This window comes from Stegostoma tigrinum, unplaced genomic scaffold (genome assembly GCF_030684315.1).
Source record: "Stegostoma tigrinum isolate sSteTig4 unplaced genomic scaffold, sSteTig4.hap1 scaffold_171, whole genome shotgun sequence".
In the NCBI taxonomy this organism is placed as follows: Eukaryota; Metazoa; Chordata; class Chondrichthyes; order Orectolobiformes; family Stegostomatidae; genus Stegostoma; species Stegostoma tigrinum.
In genome coordinates, this window is record NW_026728112.1 from 308,347 (window position 1) to 314,346 (window position 6,000).

The 6,000-nt window shown below is 44.2% G+C and overlaps 1 long non-coding RNA gene across 3 annotated transcripts in view; it reads right to left on the reverse strand.

Annotated features, from left to right (window-relative positions):
• Positions 1-5,084, reverse strand: part of LOC132207825 (uncharacterized) — a 46,596-nt gene extending 41,512 nt beyond the window's left edge. The window contains exon 1 of one of the 3 annotated variants that reach the window (XR_009443878.1): positions 4,854-5,084. This is a non-coding gene — a long non-coding RNA (uncharacterized LOC132207825). Of the gene's footprint in view, positions 1-4,498; positions 4,675-4,853 lie in introns of those variants that run through there. The other 2 variants (XR_009443879.1, XR_009443880.1) reach the window with 2 other exon arrangements.
• Between the last annotated feature and the right edge of the window lie 916 nt (positions 5,085-6,000).

The following is a 6,000-nucleotide window of genomic DNA, read 5'->3' on the forward strand; positions in this document are numbered from 1 at the left end:
ACCCTACTAGGTGATTATTACAGTGAGATATGCACTCTTGTAGATATGAAAAAGTGGGGGCCAAAGTGGAAGCAGTGGTCCCAAGTGAAGATATACAAAGTCCAAACACGATCATTCACCCTTATGGCAAGTTGCGTTGGGTTCCTGTTCTTTACAGGCTGGTGGCCACCGCCATTACCCGTTTTGGGAATTATTCATATTCAAACCTCACTGGCCTTTGTCCTAATCCCATAATTCAGGCTTGATTATATGTAATACTTATTGGGGTCCATATTAATCAATTCACTTTCATTCTTATTTCAGTTTGCTGCATGCCTGCCACAGCCAGCTTCACCCCTTCCCTTTCCATACTGCCATGAAGCCTATTTCTATCATTATCACTCCTAGAGTCATGTGCTGCACACATTTCACAATTTAACCTTCTCATTACATAGCCAGGAGTGGGGACAAAAGATGGCTGTAAAAACGCAGTAATTAGGACTGCAGAAGGATAACCACCCAGTGATCAACGGAAAAGTGGCAGAAACAGATTACAAAATAGAGTGAAGATGCGGTTATGGTGCCTAGAAATTTGAAGAATATAAACAAATTTCTTTTAATGACTTGGTAAATTTGTGAAGAGATTGAATTTCACTCTCATCTGTGGAATTCTAATTGATGCTGTCTCACTAAGTAAAGAAAATTAGTGATGCAGAGTGTTTCGAGAAGAGGCAGTAAAGACTTATCCATGAGTTAAATACTGATTCAAAACTCACTGGCCACATCTGAGTGCTGGGGTGTGTAACTGGAACTGCAATTCAGAGAGACTGTTTGTTTGTTTGATTTCTCAGGCCAAGTGAGAGAGCGGATGTTCCCAATTGGAAGAACTTACACTAAGTAGTAGAAATTAATATCATTTCTAATCTTATGCGTTCGGGTTAACAGCGAAAATAAAGCCCAACAAAATTTGGAAGAGCCCTCAGTGATAAGGGAGTATTGAGGTTATTGGTAATTAATGTGGTGCAGCTGGTAAATGTTTGGGAAGGAGTATAAAACTGTCAGGATTGAAATGTGATTTAACAACAGGTATTCTAAAGGCAAATAATAAAGGAATCAGGTAAACATCAACAGAATGTGGGAGCACCAAGTTCTGTAGAGCCATTAACCATGTGTTTACTGGACTGGATGTATCGCTTAGGCAAATGTGGCTAACAGTTACATTATAACATTCCATGTCATTGCTGTAATGTGAAATGCATAAAAATGCTGCACTTGGTTAGGGGGAGTGAAACAGCACCAGAAAATCTCCCACAATGCACTGCTGAGGAGCTCCGCATAAAGGCTGCCCCTGCTGCTGAACACAGAACACAAGACTCCTGTTTGATATTTCACCCAACAGTTGTGGAGTGTGTTTTTCTGACTGAAGGTCGGGGCTGGCGCTGTCCCACAAGGATCAGACCTGAGACCATACACACACGCACACGTAACTATGAGGGGATGCATTCTGGGAGGCCAATTGCAAGGGGACCGTAAACAATAAATGGAAGAACCCTGAGTAGCACTGATATACAGATGGAGCTTCACGTCCAAGTCCATAGCTCTCTGATAGTGGCAACACCTATGCATAAAGTGGTAAAGGAGGACTATGGCATGCTGGCTTTCTTCTGTCAGGGGGCTGAATAGAAAGTTGTAATTCGGCCACCTTTGGAGTGATGTGTGCAGTTTCGATCACTACATTACAGGAAGGGAGTGGAGGCTTCGGAAAGGTTGCAGAAGAGGTTTACCAGGATTTTGCCTGGCTTGGACAAACTTGGATCGTTATCACTATACAGAGCGAGGGGCTGAGGGGCGACCTGAAAGGGAGACAGTGGACAGTCTGAGCCTTTTTCCTTAGGTGAAAATGACAAATACTAGGGGCAAATGGATTAAGGTTAGAGGGGGAAGGTTAAAAAGAGTTGTATGAGGCACGTTTCTTATACAGGAAGTGATAGGCGGCCACAATGTACTCTCTTGGGAGGTGATAGAAGCAGAAACGATCAATCACGACATTTAAGAGGCACTTAGGCAGACATATGAACAGGCAGGGAAGAGAGGGATATAGATCATGTACAGGCAGATTGTATTACTTCAGAGTGGCATCAATATTAGAACAGATGTGGTGAGCCAAAGGGCTTCTTCCGGTGCTGTACTGTCCTGTTTTCCAAGTGGCAGGAATAGTGGAGCCACAGTTAATATTTTGAGTGAACATCTCTTCTTTAGAACACACAGTGAGTTTATGCATCTTGAGGGAAACAACGTGGAAGGGGAATATATATTTGAATGGCACAGATGCAAAGAGCAGGGAGCGGGGAGTTACTATGTACAAATCTTTATCGGAGAGAGAACATAACTAAAATGCATTGAGGAGACTGTCTAGGATCTTGGGCTTCATTAATGGAACCTGCAGTTTCAGAGTTCGACATGTGTTCGGCTGTACGACCCAGCACTGTTAGGAGAGATGAGAGACTGTTAGGATAAGTAAGAATGTCTCCGGTGGCTATCCCTCTGCCAGATATTCAGCTTTTGGAACTGTTGAAGGACGTGGTCTCTCTGAGGAAAACGGAATGGCCAGTCACTTTTTCGACACTTGGAATGATTCTTTTGTTATGCAGAATTTCAGGAGATTTAATAGAATTATTTTTGTAGGGGACTCTCCTGTCAGAGGCTTAAACAGGAAATTCTATAGCAGTGAGTGTAAATTTAGGATGGTTTGTTAATTGCCTTGTGCTCAGATTAAGGACGTCGCTAAACATTTCAAATCTCTTGTCAAAGGTGAGATTGAGAGGCCAGAAATTATTCTACACATTGATAGCAATGACATTTTTTGGGAAAAGGTTAAAAGCACTACAAAGTGAATTTGATCGGTTCGGTAAAATATTTTTTTTAAAAACTTGACGAGTCATACTTTCTTGTTTACACCCAATGCCAAACGAGGTAGGGAGAACAAGGTTAAAGGAGACAAAATCGATGAAAATCTTGTGTATTGTTCAGAAATTCAGGTTTTTGGACAATTGGAATGTCTTTCGGGGTAGAAAAGACAAAGAATGGGTCTAATGTAAACTGGAAAGGGATCAATATCTCAGCAAGGAGCTTTGCTCATTCCATTAAAGGAGACTTTATACTGACAGAGATGGGGAGTGGGGGAATTACACATACCAGCATAAACAGAAGGATTGATGAGGAACGTTCTGAATGTGAGGAGAGCACAGCAATTACAAAAGAAAGACGAGAGAATCAGAATATGTAGTAACTCTGAAGAACTTTTCTTTTCAATGCGACGAGTCTTAAAAGTTAAAGCTGATGAACTCATAGCTATGACAGAAACTTGTCTGTGAGATGGACAAAACCGGCAGCTCACTGTTCTAGGTTTTAGGTGATGTAGGAACAATAGAAAGGGGGTGTGTGTGTGCATGTGTGTGCTTAACAGCAGGAGCCAGAGAGTAATGGCAGAGGGTTACTTTTCAGACTGGGGGCCTGTGGCCAGCAGGGTTCCAGCAGGATCAATTCTGGATCCTCTTTTGTCATTTTATATAATTGATTTGGATGAGAATATAGAAGGTACGGTTAGTAAGTTTATGGGTTACACCAAAATAGGGGCATAATAGACAGTGAAGAAGGTTATCTAAGATTACAAAGGGATCTTGATCAAATGGGCTCAAAAAATGGCACATTGTATTCAATCGGAATAAACGTGAGGTGGTGAATTTTGGTGTAACAAACAAGGGCAGGACTTATACAATTAATGGTAGGGCCTTAGGTAGTGTTTGAGAACAGGGGACCTAGGGGTGCAGGTACATTTGTTTTTAAAAGATTGCATCACATATACCCACAGGGTGGTTAAAAGGCATTTGGCATTCTTGCCTTCATTGCTCAGTCCTTGGAGTATCAAGAGTTGGGATGTTATCTTGAGGTTGTACAGGACATTGGTGAGGCCTTTTCTGGAATACTGTGTCCAGTTATAGGAAGGATATTATCGAACTGTACATTGTTCTGAACAGACTTACCAGGATGTAGCCTGGCTTGGAACAATTGAACTATAAAGATAGGCTGGAACTTTCTTCATTGCAGTGTAGCAGGTTGAAAGGCAATCTGATAGAAGTTTATAAAATAATGAGAGCTATAGATAGAGTTGATGGTAGTTGTCTTTAGATGGGGAATTTCAAAACTAGGGGACATACTTTTAAGGTGAGAGGAGAAACATTTAAATAAAGTCACGAGGCTTTTTTTTTTACACAGAGGGTGGCTTGTGTGTGGAATGAACTTCATAAGGGTGTGGTGGATGCAAGTATAATTACAACATTGAAAAGGCATTTGGATAGGTGTATGAATGGGAAAAGTTTGAAGGGTCAGGAGCAGGCAGATGGAACTAGTTCAGTTTGGGATTATGTTCAGCTTGGACTGAAGGGTCTGTTTCTAGAGGGTCTGAAGGCTCTATGACTCTGGCTTCAAGAAATGATTGAGATAATGAGGACACACTCACGGAAAAGATGCTGAACCTTGATAAAGCTCTGGTGAGGGTCACAGTCAATCACTGCATCCAATTCTGGTCAGAAAAGATACGAGGGCCCTTTAAATTGTGGAGTACAGATTTACCGTGGTCGTTCATTGAGAAAGAAAACGCTTCCAACCCACAGGTCCTCAGTGCAAAGCAGGGACCATTCTGTCCGAAACACGCGAGGCTTTGGGGCCAACAAATATTCTGGCGGTAACCTGGGCCTCTCGCGGCCTGAAACCTGCAGCCCTTGTCAGTTTACTAAAAACGCATGACCAAGAAGTTCTAATTGGGATCTACAGTTGTACACATGCGGTGATAAAGTCTCCCAGACCACACTAACCTTCACTGTTTTCCCCAGCAGCTTATTCTTTGTTCCTTTAACAGCTCCGACAAAACCGGCAATCAGCAGCTTACGGCGGTCAGAAAGACGCTGCGCCTGCGTGCAAACACCGGCCGGAACGTTGCTGTTCTGAGGGTCACCGGACACGAAACGTTAACTCTAATTTTTTTTCTTTTTTCACAGATGCTGCCAGAGCTGTTGAGCTTTTTCCGCAACTTGTGTTTTTGTTGCTGATTTACAGCATCCACAGTTGTTTCGGTTAAGATTGATCACGTGTCGCCGCACGGCCCCGCCCCTTGCTGTATCCGATTGGCTAGAGGACAGACCTCTCCAACTCAGTCCTCCAGCCCTTCCCCCTCCTTTCTATTGGACCGAAGCCACCGCCATCACACGTGCGCTGTGCTTGGGCAGGAGAGAAGTACTGACTGTGCAGACCCACAACCCTCTGCCTTATCGAGACGGAAGGACGAGTAAGTTCAGGGAAATAAAGAGCGATGTCTGAAAAAGAGTCCACACGACAGAAGAGTGCTGTTGGAGGTCAAGAAGAGCTTGATGAAGCGTATCTGAGGACGTTTGGGAAACCAGGGCTGAATTTGTGGGAACCCGAGCACAGATACGTCCCTCGAGCAGAGGAGGCTGTGGAGTGTATGCTGACACAATGGGAACTGCAGATGCTGGAGAATTCCAAGATAATAAAATGTGAGGCTGGATGAACACAGCAGGCCAAGAAGCATCTCAGGAGCACAAAAGCTGACGTTTCGGGCCTAGACCCTTCATCAGAGAGGGGGATGGGGAGAGGGAACTGGAATAAAATTCCATCCCCTATTCCCAATTCCTCCGCCTCCGCCGCATCTGCTCCCACGTTAAGACATTCCACTCCCGCACATCCCAGGTGTCCAAGTTCTTTAAGGACCGCAACTTTCCCCCCACAGTGATCGAGAACGCCCTTGACCGCGTCTCCCGCATTTCCCGCAACATATCCCTCACACCCTGCCCCCGCCACAACCGCCCCAAGAGGATCCCCCTCGTTCTCACACACCACCCTACCAACCTCCGGATACAACGCATCATCCTCCGACACTTCCGCCATTTACAATCCGACCCCACCACCCAAGACATTTTTCCATCCCCACCCCTGTCTGCTTTC